Source organism: Rousettus aegyptiacus, unplaced genomic scaffold (genome assembly GCF_014176215.1).
Source record: "Rousettus aegyptiacus isolate mRouAeg1 unplaced genomic scaffold, mRouAeg1.p scaffold_m13_p_8, whole genome shotgun sequence".
NCBI classification, from domain to species: domain Eukaryota; kingdom Metazoa; phylum Chordata; class Mammalia; order Chiroptera; family Pteropodidae; genus Rousettus; species Rousettus aegyptiacus.
This window is the reverse complement of record NW_023416311.1, coordinates 74,140,698-74,159,164: the sequence shown is the minus strand read 5'-3', so window position 1 is coordinate 74,159,164 and position 18,467 is coordinate 74,140,698. Positions and strand designations below refer to the sequence as shown.

Sequence of the window (18,467 nt, the reverse complement as noted above, 5' to 3'; positions counted from 1 at the left end):
TAATATTTTAATATTATAGGTAAACTGAAGAATTATTTGCAGGTAAACAAAAGAAGGATTAAAGAAGTTGGGTTAAATGTCATCTATTGTTCCAAACCTAAGTAAACAGACTGCCTCTTTAATGATTTTCAGTGTGGTCATTGTTTTGAATGTACAGTGTGGTTAGTCACTGCTGTGGATTTCCTTTTCTTTGTTTTCATCACATTTATAAAGTTGTGGTAATGCACAGCTGTTTGTGTGGGTTTGCATCCTCCTTGGGGCCACCAGTTAAATATGAAAAGGCTCTTTGTTAAAAAGATGATAAACTCTAATTTAACTTCTAATGGTTCAGATTATTAGTAAATTGAGGGCAATTCTGCTGAGAGTTTTTTTCTTCCTTTAATTCACTTTAGGTAATATTTAAATGTGCTTTTGATAAAACACTCCTTTTTGTGGTTTATTTCTATAATATATATTATCACGACTTCAGAGGATATAGTTGAAACATGGTGCTTTTGAGGGATATAGAGTGCTCGCTTTGGCAGCACGTATACTAAAATTGAGGGATATAAATTTCATAGGCCTTTTAGAAATGAAGCAATTATTATTGTGACTATTTAAAACAATGTAGCTATTTTCTATCAAAGAGCTTTGCAACAAAGCAAATATTCCTCCTCAGTATAGTACTTGCAGTGTTAGACCTTCACTGTGCTTAACATACTTTTACTATATCTGCCATAATATATATAATGAATAAAGACTGTCTGCTTTCCATTATGAATAAAATAAATGTCCTCACTCTGTAAGACATGACAGCATAAAAGTGCTTAAAAGTTCTGCCACCCCATAGTTATGACTTTTGCTTAAACAAAGCCTGTTTTTCTTTTACTGCCATTATATCTAATATTTTTAAAGACATCATATATACAGAGTAGCAGTTTTCAGAAATTCCAAAATAAGGAAACTATTTCCAATATACAAGAGGTATTTATTTGTATTACAAAAGATGTCACTGTAGAGTTCATAAGAGTAACGCCACCTAGTGAATTTAAGAATTCACTTATTTAAAAATATACACTGTGTGAAACATTTCAATGTGCAAATGAGATACAACTGTAATGAAGGTAGGCTGAAACCTATAGGTGTATATTCCTGATTCTTCTAGGTAATCTTGAGCAAATCACATACCCTCTCGGTGTCTGTTTATTCTTCTGTAAAATGCACACTGTAACATTTAACTTTTGAATAGATGAAATAGTGATAGGTATAATTGAATTATTCTAAAGTTAAAGACCGTATAATATATATACTAACATATAGTAGGTACTCAATAAGTATTATATTGTAGAAAAGTGAGGGATGATTTCTATTCTTTATAATATTCTATGTCATTACTAGCTTATCAAAAGTTATATTTTTACTCCATGTTTGCTATTTGAATTTGTCTTTAAGTCAGAATTATCAGTAAAGACAGTAAACATTATTTATTTACAAAGATCATTATGACACACCATAGGCTTTTATATAATAGTGAGTCTGTTAGTCTGTCACACTGAGTGGATATATGTTTAGTGTTAGGTGCTTAGAATTGGAACTGACCAATTCTTTAAATAACTTAAAGCCTAGTGTGAAAAATCTGGATCACACAAATATTCCAGTTCTCTAAAATTTAGCTAGATAATAATGTAGTATATGTTTAGTATAAAATATAGGTGTAGAGCACTATATATTTAGGGCCTATTTTTAGCATTTCAGTACCTCTAGCTCTTAAAACACAGGGATGATAGTGGTGTTTTTAAAATTTGGACTTTGAAAAATTATTTTTAGTCAGAACATATAATTTCTCAAGGCATGACTACCTCATGAAATGACAACACAACTGAGTTGTTCATCTTAAGTGACTGTATTTTCCATCTTTTCTGTGCACTGTATTAATATTTCCAGTACTACTGATAGCATTTCAATCACTGCCTTTGAAATGAGAATGAGAAAAAGAGGCCCCAATGGCTTCTAATGTTAGATTCTGGGAAACTTTTCAGATTGCATCTCAAAACATGGGAAATCCTGACGGATGGATGGGCTTGGGCAGACCTTGGACCTGGGGCAATTTGAATTTCTGGACAGATCTAATTTGTCAAAGGATAACTGGCTCCTTTCGGGTCTAATATCCCTCATACATGGATCATATTTTTTAACCGTCAGGGAAATTAATTGTTGTAGTGATTTCTGTTATATGTTTCTCTTTTATTCATTTTAATGAAAGTGTCCCTATCCTTAATGTGATGGATCCCAAGGCTGGAGAAAAATGAACAGCGGGCATTGCTAGAGCAGGAAGGAGTCACTGAAAGAGGGAGGGCATCCCAGAGAGGCCTCTTGTGAGTCCTTTGCTGCCATCCTCCTCTGCTTTGTTTTGTCTAGTATCATCCTCTGTTGATTTCCTTCCTCCTCAATTAAATATTACCATTTCAGTTCACTTCTAGACTGTCACATGCAGCTAGAATATTTAAAAAAAATTTTTCTTATAAGATGTATTTAACAATGTAATTTGTATAATTTAGATTTTTAGATTTATGTTTAGGATTTTTTGTTTCATTTGCTTCTTTCTCCCCCGTAACTGACCTCATCCCCTAACCTTATTTGAAACAACATAAAGCTAACATTCTCAGCTTGACCTAGGCCCTGATTTTCCATGAGTCTTGATCTGAAATTCAGTTTTAGAGAGCAAACAAGCAGGTGGACTCTTACGTTCTGACTGGGTATCAAACTACCTGTTTCGCAGTACCTGAATGTAGGTCATTCTGTTCATAATGTCTCAATGTTTCTTCTGTGTCAACTTTAATGTGATCACAGATGTGTTTACACCTTACCTGAACTTTTATAGCAGGGTCATTATGTGGGAGTATTCCTTTGTCCTAACTCATCTGAAGACTCTGGGTGCTTATAAGGAAGAAGTTTAGTTAGAGGATTATAATACAAATGCTTACGATAATAATACTTTGGGATAAGTTACTTTTGTTCTTTACAGGTTTCTTCTGAAAGGCGTAGAGACTTCTTTGGACAGAAAAAAATCAAGATGATAAATGAACTTTTGGTAGTTACGAGTATTTAATTCATTAGGCCAGTTGCAGTCATATCTGACTGGTATTTCTTATCTATTGTAATTCAACTTCTGCCTCTGAGATAGAAATAAAATACCATAGTTTTAGTTTCCTGACCCACAGGAGATAAAAATGAACGCTCTCAAAATCTTATGTTCACTGAAATTTTTATTTTATACTCTAAGAATTATAATAATTGTTTTTTTAGCAAACTTAAAAAACCATAAAATAAATTTGAAAAGTAGAGAGTTGGCAGTAAGACGAGAAAAGTAGACTGAGGCCAAATTAGATAGAGTCAGGTGCATTTTTACTTTATCCTGTGATAGATAATGGAAGGTCATGTGGTAATTTTAAACCAAGGGACTGAAGTGGGGCTCTAGACTGATAAGCAGGATAGATTGGAGAAGGGCCTATTACATCCTATTGCATGATGCATTATTTTAAAATTATTGAATTTAAGAGTTCGTTACACCGAAACTATAAGCCCATTGAAGATTAGTGGCTTTACAGTTATGTATGTGTCCAGGGACAATAAATATCTGTCATTTTAGACAAGTTTCTTAACTACTCTGAATTCTGTATCCACAGCTGTAAGAGGAGATTTTTTTTAAAAATGAGGTGTTTAGAGATTAAAAGAGAAAAAAAAAAGATTGAAGGAAATTGTAAAACTTTTAGCACAGTATCTGGCACATAGTACTTACTCAGTTAACCTTGGTTTACTTCCTTCTGTATTGTCAGAGGTTTGCATAGTATGATTTTAAACAATAAAATATGAATATCAGGCAGAGTTCAGGTGATAAAAAGATGGCATATATGAATTGGATAATTTGAGAAGAGTTTAATAAAAGGAACTATTATAAAGTATAGGCTTGGTGTAGGGAAAGTAAGGAATGGTGCAGTGTCAAGGGCAAGGAGCAGCAGGAGGCCATTAACATTACTACGCCTGAAGCAGTGAGGGACAGGACAGTTACAGAACCTTGAGACAGAGAAGGCATGTGACAGATACCTTAGGTAGAGGGACACAACTAGCTCATGGTGACTCTAGGGAGGTGCCAGGGGGCATCTCAATCTTAATTTCCTCTGTCCTCCTGAACTCTTGCCAGTGATCCCTATTGGTAAAACCCAACCAGAAGCCAGTGAGGAAGGGAGCCCATGGATGTCGTCCAAATGTAGGACCTCCAAGACCAGTGTAGGGTGGAGAGTAGACCTGGATGGGCAGTTGAAGTCCATGCAGTATGGTTCGTGGTGAGCATGTGCTGAACTGCCCCTTGCTCTTAGTGTTTCGCCAGCAAAAGTCAGTTTCATAGTGCAGATCTCTGGGGCCTGAACTGAGTTCAAGCATTTGAACAGATTCAAAGCTGCTTTTTCTTTGTGAAAAGTCACAGCACCTAACTGTGTCCCACTTTTGTGTAATGATGTGTTTCCCATCAGGCTCTTAATCCCCTTGGGAAAATGTTAGCTTGTCCCTTCTGCTTTAGTATCTGAAGCCCGTGGGTCTCCTTTGAATCAATAAGGCAAGATACCTATACTTCAGGTCCTGCAAGCAATCTCAATCTTGAATTGCTCAGCTCTATAGATCCTGGCTCAGGGAAGTGATGTGTGAGAAAAATAGCCCCAAAGCCCTCTTACCATTTATTTCCCAGATTCCCTGAGGTCTACCCTATGGTATGTCCTATCGTATTTAGACTGCCCATCTCTGTGTCCCTTGAAATTCCTTTACAGAATTACAACTTCACTTTGTGTCTTTGGCTTTTATTGAGGGTTGCTAGAAGAAATGGCTGTGAGAGAAAGAACGCTTTGCACTGTGTAAAACTCCCCTTGAAGCTCTATCCATTATGTTGTGCGTTGTCTCTTATATTAGGCACATACGAGAAATTAGCTTAGAGTTTAGTACTCACAAAGTTTCTTTTCCTCTAAGTGAACGGTTTGCTTCTTTGAATCAGAGAGGGAACTGGCTATATCTTTGCATTTTTGTCTTAGCTGATTAGAACAGAAATTCATTGTCAGTTGCGATAGCTCTCTAGATAAAATGAGTCACCACCTATTTACTGTTTAGCACTAGTTCCTTCTTTTAAGAGACATGCGGTTTTACTTATTATATCTGTTTAAGATCTTAAGTTGCCTGAAAAATATTTTCAACCTAAGATCTACAAATTTGACAATGTTCTATTTAAAACAGTGAACTTTAAATGAGTGATTCTTGAAGACAAAAGAAAACTAAGAGACCAGCTAATCAACAAACTAGATAAACTATGAAAATTGAGAATTACGAGAACTTGCAAAGAGCAACAAGCATGCATCAACCACTCATTTTATTGGACCAGAGTCCAATGAAATCGAATAGGGTGTTTGAATTTGCTTGAAACTCACCTTTCAAATATGTTAGGAGTAACAGTAGAGCTTTTTAAATTGTCTTAGAAGTCATACGTTTGTCTCAGAAGCAACCAAAAACATAGAGATCGGCAAATAACTTGTGAGACACATGTTAAAAGACAATGCTGCCATTAAAACCATGCTTTTGACAAATATTGAATGATGGGGGAATAGCTGACAATAACAATGCCAAGTTAAAAAAGGAAACAAGTTACAAAACTGTATGTCCATACAATTCTGTAAAAATATGTAGTATACACATGCACAAAACTGTATACATAATGTCCATACAATTCTGTAAAAATATGTAGTATACACATGCACACAGATGCATATACAAATGTGTGAGGCAGGATTGAGAGAGGCGAGAGAGAGAGAGACAGACAGACAGACAGTGTGTGTGCATATGTGTATAGGAGAGCCCTGTAGGGTAGATGTTCAAGGCTATCCTTGCTACTAGCTATAGGATGTTGGCCAGGCTAGTTAATTCCTAACCAATAAAATACACTTATTTGCAGAGTTGCTGAGGATAAATTGAATGCGATATAAAAAGACTAAAAAATATCCATCATATCTAACAATTATTAAGAACCTATTTTTTTCTTTATTATTATCTAAAATGAAAGGCTCTTTAATACTTTTTTATTTTGTGCATCTTTTTGGAATGGAGAAGGTTAAATCAATTCCATGTGATGGATAGCACCAAACCTTAGGACAATAGTTCAGCTGAGACTGCTCTTTTGAACCTTGCTGGAGATTTCTAAAGCCTCAGGCCTAGATGTAATCCACATCAGTTCAATTAGCATCTCACAGGGGTGTGCTGCCAGGGTTGAGACCCACTGCTCCTGGGGGATTAGGGGCCCAGGAACTCCTGGAGCTTGTCAAACCTTACGTGTGGAAAGATAGACATGGAGGATGGTCTATATTTCCACATGTAAGGTTTGACAATCTTTAAAAGGTATGTTGGAGGTTTGGCCTCCTTTCTCCTTTCTGCTAGTGAGACCTGGGTTTATTTTTATGGAATGGTGAGTGAACGGTGGATACATCCATTGTATTTTGTTTCTTAAATTCTCACATAATAGCAATGGTAGTCATGTGATAGCTCAAACCACTAACCAATCCACCTTGGTGGGCAATTATTATAATGATGTGGCTGGAGGCAGCCTTGGACCATTTTTACCCTGAAAGGACACTGGTGGTATCCCATTGCAGTTTTACATTTTTTAAAGTTGTTGGCACAAGCTCTGTGATTTACATCAGGAAACCACCTAATGCCAGAGATAACAAATGCCTGCAATTTGGAACTGGTATCATAGGTGCTCTTCAGTAATGTACATGCTTGAGTTCTCAAAACATTCACTATTCTACTTAAGCTGTGAATGTGAATGCTTTTGATTCAGGCCATCCAGGACAGACTCCATTCTTTGCCTTCTTTCAGTAATTGTTTAATAATAATAATAATAGCAACGGCAGCATCAGAGGACTGAGTGTTGTTTCTTAAATATACACTATTGCACTTTAATTCCAGGCTCTGGCAGTACAAAAATGAATACATATGATACCAGCCTACGAGGGGTTTATAGTATGGTTGGGGGAGACAGCGATTTCTGCAACAGCTAGTACCACGGCTCATGTCAGTCACAATAGGGATGGTGCCCAGCTTTGCTGCGGGAGGCTGGGAAGGTTTTGTGGAGGTGGAGATATTTCCACTGGTTGGTGAAGGATGAACAGGTGCTGGTTAGGCAGGAAGGGTGTTTCAGGCAGAGGAAACAAGGTGTATGAAGGTGTGGTGGCCACACAGATTTCGTCTTTTCAAGGTACTGTACATAGAGCATGCAAGAGGCAGGATGTGATACGTGGAGTCCAAAGAATAATGTCATATTGAGTGATTTGGACCTTCATGTAACTATAGGAAGCCACCGAAGGATTCTAAGCAGAGCCCAGAAATATTTTACCAGCTGCCAACTGTTCTGTCAACTATTAATGAAGAATGCCTGAGAAGAGGCCAAGAACAACTAGGTGGTTAGAAATGTGGAGGTGAGAGAGGACACTGATGGACTGAGATGTTGACATTGGAAGTAGAGAAAAGCAGCTGAAGGTAGAATTAACAGGACTTGGTGCTCTGTTTGGAGCACTGGGGAAAGAGATAGAAGGAGCTGGAGGTGGCACCCAAGTTTGAGATGTTATGACTAGATACAAATAAAAGCGAGAAATAAAAATGATTTGCATGGTGAGATGATTAGTCGGTTCTGTATATCTTGAATTTGAAATGCCTGTGGAAGCCTTCAAGGTGGAGATTTCAGTAAGGAGTAGGATATATGGGCTTAGACTTCCAAAGAGAGGTCAAGCCTGAATATAGATGCTGAAGTCATCTGCTTTAAATAATTAATTTAACTAGACTGTGAATAAAGAGAGAACACAATTTTTCCCAGACTAATAGATTTCCGTTAGAATAGTTTTCAAAAATTACTATAAAGTGTATTTTAACACATATTTTGCAGGACTGGTTAAAGTTGCATAGAGAGCAAAGTAGTTTTATGGTCTAGTGTCAGGGCTTGAAAATAATGCATCCAATTTTGAAGATATGTATTTTTTGGAGGGAAATTGCTTCCAACTTTTACAATTTGCCTACATGTCTTATGGCAATACAATTTTGAAAAGGCACAATGAAATATCTCAAACTAGAGGCTGTAATGGAAAAAGCAATTCATTCTTAAATGAAGATGATGAGGTTGGTACTATATTGCTTGAAACAGTGAGTGAATCTAAAACCTGAGTGAAATTACATCAAATTCAGCCACGATTTTTGTTCCATTTGAATGGAATATCTGTAATTGAAGATAGGGTGTGCAACCAAGAAAAACACACTGTGTATGTACAATTTTATCAATTTTCTGACATACCATTTCCAATTCATGTATGTGTATACAAAGACATTAAATCATATTGATAAAAAAACTGAACTTTTTTTTTTTTTTTGTAACAAATGAAGATCCAAGCTTAACTTTATTAGTTGTGACACTTTCTGAGTTTCTGTCTAGTAATTTAGCATGTTGAGAAATGCAAATCCTTAGGAAAGTGTTGGGGAATTAGAGTGTATTACAAGGATCTTGAAATTATTGTAAAAAACTAAGTATTTTTAATGGATTTTTTTTTAACTTAGCACTCAAAGTTAGTGACATGTCAGCTAAGTTTAGGAATATTTCATTTTATGTCATTTTCATCATAATGATATTTTCCATGATGAGATACTGGTAGTTTTATATTTTCTAATTGCTTAGCCTCTTAATGTTAACATTGTTGTGAAGGTGATGATGGAATAATACCATTGATTTGACTATTTACATTTTTCCATTAAAACTTTATTCCACATACACATTGTTAAGCTCACAGATTCATTTTCCATTAACTGTTTAGCAATCCAACTAGGAGACATTATGGTAAACACAAATTGGATTTAGATAGTGTGATAGATACATTATCCCCTTAAATTTTCACTCTTCTGTGATAGTAGCACACATTCACTCCCTTGCCTGGCCCTCATGGTCTCCGGCCAGCAAGAGAACCTTTTCCTGACTTGACTCTTGGCTCAACTCTGTGACCTGCTTTGTCCAATGAGCTGTTAGTGACTGTGTCACAAGCAGACACTTGAAATATACTTATGCAGGTGGACTTGCCAGCTTGCACTTTGGCGATCTACCCAGAACATGCCCTAGGTAGCTATTGCTCATTTAGCCTAGGTCCCAGAACAAATTCCCATGGAGCTGTTGTATATAAACCTGCAGCCAGGCGTCAAGCCCAGCAGACCTATAGTCTGCCTGCAAATGTGAGACTAGATATTGTTGTAAACCACTCATTTTGTGGTGGGCCATTAACCAGCATTATGGTGATACCAATGTATAGTACAGGGGCAAGCTTGCATTGTGATGAAGAGCAGTGGTGTTGAGGTCTACTAGACTTCTATGTGAACGGTGACCCACCACCTACTGGCTTTGTTATTCTGGGCAGGGCACCATCTCTTAAACTTTAGTTTCACTGTCAATAAAATGGGAATACTGCTTACCTCCCAGAAATGTTGTAAAAATAAGATTTATGCCTGTAAGTTACCTTGAACAGTGTCACGCAGAGAGTAAGAGCATGGTAAGTAGTTGTGGCTGTTGTTACTGTGTTTCTAGACAGTTGAGCCTTTTTCTTCCTTGTACCTTGTAGCTTTGTCACATCCTAGCTGTGTGACTCTGGAGCAGGTTAAAGTTTCCCTGAGGCTTAGTTATCTTTTCTATAAAATGAGGATACTAACACCTACCTGATAGGATTAGTATGAGGACTCCGACACAGGTAGGCAAATATCTAACTGTCTTCATTAGTTCAGGCTACTATAACAAATCAACACAGATAGGGTGGCTTAAACAGAAAGTATGTATTTCTCTCAGTTCTGCAGTCTGGGAAATTCAAGGTCAAGGTGCTGCAGATTCAAGATTTGGTGAGAGCCCTCTACCTGATTTGTAGATGGCTACTTCCTGACTATATCTTCACATAGTGAAGACAGAGATCTCATGTCTTGTCTTCTTTTTTATAAGGGCATTAATTCCATCAAGAGGTCCTTACCTTCATGACCTCATGACTTCAGTCTCACCCTGGTTACCTCCCAAAAGCCCCACCTCCAAATACAGTCACATTAGGGCTACGATATCTGAATGCAGGATGGGGACACAGACATTCAATTTATAACACTAATCATAATTAGGTGAGTAGGTACTTAGTAAAAAGAGCTTTATTATTATGTCCACTATCCACATATTCCTTCATTCTTTCATTTATTATTTTCCTTAAGCCAAAATCTCTATTCGTAGCTTTTGAGTACCTACTCGAGGCCAAGTATAACACCTGCACTTTTAACTTCCCCCTGGGTTTCTAGATTTCCTGTTTTTATTAAAAGGAGAGACAAATAGCTGTGGAAGGCAGAGAAATCAAAGAACAAAAGTATTGCCATTGGAAGGGAGTGACACATTGATAATGTCATGATACACCGATCATGTAATACTTGTGTATTCACTCTACTTTTGCTCCTGTGGTCTTTAAAAAAGTAACTCATTTGGAATAAGGGCATTTATAAGGGGCAAAGAGTGGTCGATGTGGAGCCAGCAAAGACTTTTTATTGGGGCATTGAAAAATGCTACTTAGGAGAGATTCAGCATTAGTGTCCATGGATGAAGGTGGATTGTGGAATGACAGGGTGGGCTCATATTTATTTCAAGTCTATGTTATAAATGTCATATTTATATCATGTCTATGCAGAGTAGCAACAAAAATACCATCATTTTAAAAGAAAAGAAACTGCTAAACTTACATTTTGCCTACTGAAAAAAAAGTTTTGATGTGTTGGCTCTCAGTGATCTGACTTTGCCTGTTTTCCTCTTTTGTACAAGTGTCGTGTAGTGCCTTGTCTGTTCCATTCCGTGTGTGTTCACTGACCATATCAGCTATTGGCTCCTAGTATTGTATGCGTCCTTGTTTCATAGAAAACCTGTGTCCTTAACATACTTGCTTTGAAATTATTTTGATCTGTATCAGCTGGAATAGGTTTTGAGATGCTGACTACTAACTTCTGTATGCCATTTCTGTAGAAGCTAATTGACTGATTTGGGCTAGAAGAGAGAAGAGAGCCTATATACATTTGACCAATTTCACAGAGCTTACCTTGCAAGCTATTGAAATGCAAATACAGACTACACTTAGAGACTCAAAGAATTCACACATTCAGTTCTTTGTTTTCTTCTGAAAAATAAGCATTCAAAATTCATGCACATTCTATTATTCATGTGCTTTATATTTAGTTTCCACTTATATGTCTAGATAAATCTTATCACCATTATTTAAAATTTCATGAATGAAACTTTGAATCGCTAATGCCACACTAGCCTAGACAACTTTAAGCAATCAAAATAATTTGAAATGAAGCCCTTAAATGAGATCTTGTTTCTGTATATATGTATTTACATATACACCTATGTTGTTGCCTTATCTACAGCCATTTTTGTATAAACCTGCTCTGTAAAATGGGTAAGAATTTAAAAACTTAAGTTGTTTTGCCCCTGAAAAACCTGAATCTTTAGTAAGAGGTAGTTATGAGGCTTCCATGAGACAGCCTTGATGTCAAAACACTTTTTCTATGTTCGATAGTTGTCTCGTTAGTGGTCCTGAAACAGGATACTCTTTCTGGTGCTGCCCATTTCACCTGTATTTTCAAAGCAGTCATCTACCACTTTCCATTTGCCAAGTACTTTAAAAGAATATTGTGTGTCAGCAAAGCAGTTCCTCTGTTGTTTGATCTGGTCTACAATTTAGCCTTCCTGAACAGTTAATGATTTCAAGAAATCCTTCTCCTCCCACCCCTGCAAGCAGTGGTCCCTTCACCCATAACAAAGGAGAGAATAATTTTTCTAGCTAGATCCAGAGCCCTTCCCACCTAGCTTCCTGCCTAATGCCTCTTGATGCTGGCATTAACTTTTTCTGATAAAGTCTTCAAAACACGAGGGGCTGCCTATCCAGCATTATGTTTGGAAGAAGGAATATAGACTTAAGTGAAAACCTTTGTTAAGACTTGTGTCCTTGTAGAGGCTGATGCTTTGAATTAAGCTCTCTGTCATTTTCTGGGAGCTACATGAAAATGGACTTTTTCGGTTCTCTTTGTACTCTCGAAGGTTCTATAACTTCCAAGTAGGGTCAGTTGTTCCGGGAAAAGAACAAATGTTCATGGGAACTTTGATACAAAATTGAGACAGTGTACATCTGTGCCTGTGCTTAGAGCAGAAAGGAGCTGCACAAGTCATTGTGATTGGACATTCTTTCTTACTTTTATGAGTTATCTCAGTTGTCAGCTGTTCTTTTTTGCCCCCCCAGGACCTCGGAGCTGTTTTCCGTGGATATGCTGGGGTGTAGAGTGGCCGTGGTGAACAGTGGCTGCATCACTTCCTGCCTCCTCGCACTAGGAGGGTGTCTTTCATTATAATGGTCTTTCCGGTCATTGTCAGATGCTTTCCTTAAGTTGTTCTCAACTGCATACTGGTGTGAAGTCTGGCATTCATCTTTAACAACTGATCCCAGTCAGGTGTGTGTGTGTGTGTGTGTGTGTGCGCGCGCGTGCGCGTGCTCTTGCTTTCTTCTTTCCACAATTCCCCCCATTGGGGGAAGGGGTTTCTAAATTATGGATTATGACCTTTTAAACCTTTAGGAACATAATTATTTAATATTCTTTCTATATTTATTCAAAACAGCATTGCTTTGGGTGTAGCATAAGAATATTGATTCGATTTGAGAAAGCATCTTTGGATTTTATATCTCTTTGATTAGCTCCATTATTCTAGCATCTTCTGCTCTTCCTGCTATTAACTTACAAGCTATGGGAGGTGTTTTAACTCTATAATTGGACCAGTCTCATGGGAACATTTATCCTCTCATGCAACAGATATTTGTCATGTATTTTTAATTTGTGTAAGGCTTGGGGATACAAGGACAAACAAAATTTATTCCTTTCATCTTCTGGGAGTTTATGACCCAGAGGTGGAGAAGGCAGACTATAACTAGACAATCAGATGCTGAGTGTTAATGTTATGATGGTTAGTGTGTCACATAGTAGGTGCTTAATAAATGAATGGATGGATGGATGGATGATGGATGGATGGGTGGAGTAAGTATGTAGGATGCCATGGGAGCACAGAAGAGAACACTTTCTCAGTGATGGAATTATCAGGAGCATAACATCAATGATGGGGGGGGGGTGGTTAGCAACTGATTTCTGTTCTGTTTATTTTAATTTTCTGGAAATTCAGGGGGAAATATCTAGTAGACAAGAAGGCTATGTATGAGCTTGGAAAGATAATGAAAAAAAGTGGTCCAGAGATATCATGTGGGTGTTGACTGAAGCCCTTGGGAATGGGTGAAATCACCCAGTGGGTATATGAGGCACGAGAAATCAGGACCTAGAAAATAACCCTGATTCACTAGGATCACTAATCTTTAGGAATGCTTCATTAAGGATCAAATTAATAAATAGAAAATTGAATAATTCAACAGTATTTAGTGGCTCCTACTCCATGCTGGGACTTAAAAAGTGCTCTTAGAAGAGCTGTGATAGTCCTCATAAACAAAACGCTTACTGAGCTAGTAAGTGCCAGGCACCATTCTCAGTGCTTTACATATGTCTGCTCATTTCACTTCTCCAACAACCCCTTGAGACAGGTAGTGTCATCCTCAGTTTTCAGAGGTGAAAACCAGAGAGTCAGTTGAGCTTTCTGTGTCTCAAAGCCCATATAGTTACTAAGTGGCAGAGCCTGGCTTCAAACCTTGATGCCTAGATTCAGATCTCGGGGACATGACCACATTCTTAATGCTCTTATGATTGATTAATTGATTGATTTTGCCTCTCTACAGTGAGCAAGACAGCCCAACTGATAATTATCATTTACTATGACAAGTTCAGTAGAACATGTACCTAGAATCATATGGAAGCCCAGAAATGGATGTGGAAGGGTGTTCATGTGAAGGAATCAAGTAGTCACAGATATTCGATAGAAGTAGTAATGAGTTCCAATCATCCACATTTCTCTAGTAGCTTTGAAAAGTTAAAGCTTTGTTGTGATTTTGCAGCTATAGGCTTAGATATCAGCTCTGGATATTTTATCCATGGAAGGCAGAATGAAATACTGCCCACTGTCCCAAGAGGCAGGCTATCTTGTTCTATAGAAAGGTAGCTAGTTTGTTGCTAGTAATTAATGACTTGGGTTCTAGAGAAAATGCAGCTAATCAATAACTGTAAATTTTGTAATTGTATCAGAAGAGGTATATTATAGTTTAAAACCCCTGAAAAATTCTCCTGAAGCCTAGAAGGATTTTATAAAATAGTTTGGTATATGGAGAGCCCTGCTAGTAAAGAGGGAGAAGTAGGACAAAAAGATGGAAGATTTTAACTTTTAGTTGTTATTTAAAGTAATTTTTGTTCTTAGAAGAGAGAGTCAAAGGTATCCAAAAAGATCTGGAGATAGAATGGTGTCTAGAAACAGTCATTACTTTTATAATGGAAAATAATTTTGAGTTGAAGTATATAACTTTTTATGACTTAACCAAATTGAGACCTCACTGAGTTAGAATACAGGGTCCCCTGATGATAAGGACCTTTGTGGCCTTCATTCCTTTCTTGCTCACAGTTTACTTTTGGTTGTGGTAAAGCTGACTTGTGTCCATATCTAGGGGAGCATGTGATGTACCCTGGTCCAACCAGCATATTTTATCCCATGGGCCACAGTGATTGCAGGTATGGCATGGAACTTAAATTGAGTTTAACCAAGTAAACTTCCGTCCCTTTATTGAGAATGTTGAGGCAAAATGTTTCTTCTTGTTGAACATTAAGAAATATGTAGTCTAAGAGTAACTTGAAGCTATTTTGGGTATATGAAGAAAGTTTGCTTTAGAAATATGGTAATGTAATGAAAAGTAGGGCCAAGAGATCCAAAGAAACCAGGTCCTTAATAATGTGAGGCTGCTGAATAGAACTCTGAGCCAAAACCTCTTATGAAACTTTTTAGCTAAACCACTGGGTAACTCCTTTATATTGTTTAAGCTGCTTGTGTTGGGTAGTTTGTAACTTGGAGCAAAAAGAAGCCTCACTGTTTTGTGGTTTTCATTTAGTTACTATTTGCTTAAAGTAACAGGTTTTTCTTTTGAGTATTTAGAAATTTTATTTTGATGTCAAAGTAAATTTAGTATGTTTCTCTCCTAAAATATGTTGCATTTTCCTCCTACAAAGATATCTTACTTTTATTATTTTACAATGAAAATATGTTTTAATATGTGAATAATTTGTTTATAAAGAGGTTAGAAAAGGACAAAAAAGAAAGTTATATTTAAGGAATGAAATATTTTCAGTAGCGTGCAATACAAATAATATCTTCTTTGAAGGATTAGTATGTTTGTGCTTTTACTCTGCTGACCTCTTAAAAGCAGGCAGAGATTTTGTTTGTTTAGCAAGTAAAGAATTATTAGGCATGACTTCCCCAGTGATCAGTTAGCCTAAGTTGTTATAATTTTTATTCCAAATGATTTGACAGTGATGATTAGCTGATGTGGCAAATCAGCATAAAGCTTTATATCATTATTACCTTTTATCATTTCTACTTTAAATAAATTGTTTACATCTGTCAGCTATTAGTTGCAGTCGTATGAGGATTAGGATGTGTGGAACCAGTACATCTGGGCTAGTGATTTCTTTTATCCTCCATTTCTTTTTCATCATTTCTTCTCAGTTTTCCTCTTCTTTCCAGTGCACAACCTTATGAAACGTTCTCAGATTTGTGGTCTGTTGTGCCCATGGTGGAAGATCCAATTCCTTAAACGCTCTTGCCAAACATGTATATGTCCATAGCTGCAGCGTTCATACACGTGGCATAGGCAGGACCATGGCTGGTGCGCTCGCAGCAGAAAGCTGTGTTAGGCACATGGTGGCGGTTGACTTGCAAGCTGCCCACCCCAGCTTCATGTTCTTTTCACATCATCATTTGATGAAGTGGAATTTTGGTGAGGGTTGTAGCCTCTGCAAAATAGGAAACCTATGTGACTCAGGGAAAGTTATTGGGGTAATTGGGGGTGTCCTTGTTCTGTGTTCTCTTGGTTCTTTTGGACATCTTTGAATTGTGATGTAGCCAAACCAGAGTTCAATGGTCTAGAGGTTGACTGTAAAGCTTTCCCCCCGCTCCGCCCCATAGATTTGATGGAGATTTTGAGAGTTTTGTCTAACTTTCCCCAATTTACTCCATTTTACTTTCTATATCAGTGGGAGGTTGAAGAAGCAACAGAACCTGAATCTATTATCTGATCTTCACCGAGGAGACACCTCTGCCTTCTGCTGGGAGCTGTCTGCCTGCCTCTTTGGACCCCTTCTCTTTGCTGCCTAGATCTCTGTCCTGCATCCTACTTCCATCTCTATCTCTGTTCTCCCCCTGGCCTTCCCTTCTATCTTCCTCTCCCTCATCCTGTTTCTCTCTTCCCTCTTTCCCTGCCCGACCTCCCTTTTATCTTCCTCTGTATATATATATTTGTTTATTCTTTCTTTTTCTTGAGTTTACTTGGACCTTTTTTTCCTCAGAGAAGCACTTTTCTGCCCTAAACCCCCAGGCTAGGGTAGGGTGTCCCTCTACAGGTCTTCATCACCTGGCTCAGCTCTTGTGAGATGCCATCATGGCTGCCTTTTCTTTTGTCTCTCTTCATGCCAGGAGTCTATAAACTTTTTGAGATTAAGAAAATAGTCTTGTTCCCTGTTAGACCCGAAATACATAGTCAGACATGTGGTAAACGATCAGTAAAGTTTATTTTCAAGGGCTAAGTTCCAGGTTATTTTCATTCTCTTTGTGTTTTTGAGCCATTCTATTATGCATCTATGTCATCTTTTTTTTTTTTTTTAATAATCAGAACAGAAACTTTAAAAAGAAATATATTTTGATAAAAGCTACGTGTGAAATGAAGGAGACTCTGTCAGGGTCCATTCATATGTTAATGGGTCCTTGGCAAAAAGCGTATTACCTCACAGGCATGAGGCAATTATTTATAGTGGTTACATCAGCCAGAGTAAAGATGATAAATTCTAGATTCTTATCCCTGCACATCCTCTGACTCACTGCAGAATTCCAGGTAAAGAATTTACGTAATATGCCTTCGCTGCCTCTGTAGCTCCTCCAGGGTTATGGTGTAGAGCTTTTCTATAAAAAGTGTTCCTTTTGCTTCAGTAGCTAACGTACGAGGTGCTTAGAATTAGAGTCATAGAATTTTAAGTCCAAGAGAGAAACTTTAGATTTAATCCTTCATCTTCTGGCTAAGAACACCAACTTTCAGAGAAATAAAGTTACTTGTCTGAAGTTATCAAAATAGTATCAGAATCAAAATGTTTTCGTTCATAGTCTGTACACTCTGCCATCCTATGCATAGCAAATGACTGAATTCTTTTGTGTGGTCATGTTTGAACTTTTAAATAGGGGCTCACCTCGGAGATATTATGGGTTTGGTTCCAGACCACTACAATAAAGCAAGTCATAATCTTTTTGGCGGTGGAGGGTCTTGCCTTCAATTTATAAAAAAAATGCAACATCTGCGAAGTGCAATAAAGTGAAACACGATAAAATGAGGTATGCCTGTAATAACTTTTGTAATAAGAAAGTGGCCCTTGCCTAACAAAAATGATCCCTTTCAGAAAGTTCATTACTATCCTTGAGCGAATCTTCTGACTTAACTTGATTGTGAAAGCTCGTCCTAAGTTGTGGCCACCGTCATTTCCTAGACTTCAAATAAATATGTATTTATTAACTGTTTAATGTTATGTTTTAGGAGAGTAAATCAAATTAAAAAATCCTCAGGGGCTAAAAGCATAAGATACATGTGTAAAGCCCACTAGGGGCTTAATAGGGTGTAGTAGGGCCTGTGATCAAACTGGGGAGCATATGTCCTGCCTAAAGACACCCAAATTCAAATTTTATTTGGAACCTATCTATAACTTGTTTTTACTAGTCCTTTCAAATCTAGGTGCTCTCTGTCTGTGTGTGTGTGTGTCCCGTATTAAGCCTTAAAAAAAAAAAAAAATTGCATCCAAGTGGGAAGAATCTTCTCCTGGAATGGGGAGAGGATTTCTCTTGCCAGTAGAGGCTGCTTAGGCAGTATTTATACTCTGTGCATACTGAACGTTCCCCCATAGATGATAATCTCAGTCTTTTAGAATTTAGACTGGTGTAAAATCATTCTAAAAACAAATGAGACTTTAACACAGTATTCTATAATGACCCTGTTGTGTGTGCGTGTAAGAACCATAATCTTACATATTTATCTTGCTATCTATTCACATGTATCTACAGAAAGGCTTGGAGAAGAGAAAAAGAAGCCAGTAGAGCATCCCTTTAAATAGGGTTTAATGGGATAGTGGCAGGGGCAGCAGTCTAATTGATTAGTCTGCCAAGCAGTTTGAACCGACCGTTAGTTACG

General features: G+C 37.4%; 1 protein-coding gene across 10 annotated transcripts in view; it reads left to right on the top strand.

Moving 5' to 3' along the window:
• MAST4 (microtubule associated serine/threonine kinase family member 4) overlaps nucleotides 1–18,467 on the top strand; it is a 509,369-nt gene that overhangs the window by 203,503 nt on the left and 287,399 nt on the right. The gene's annotated exons all lie outside the window — the stretch shown is intronic.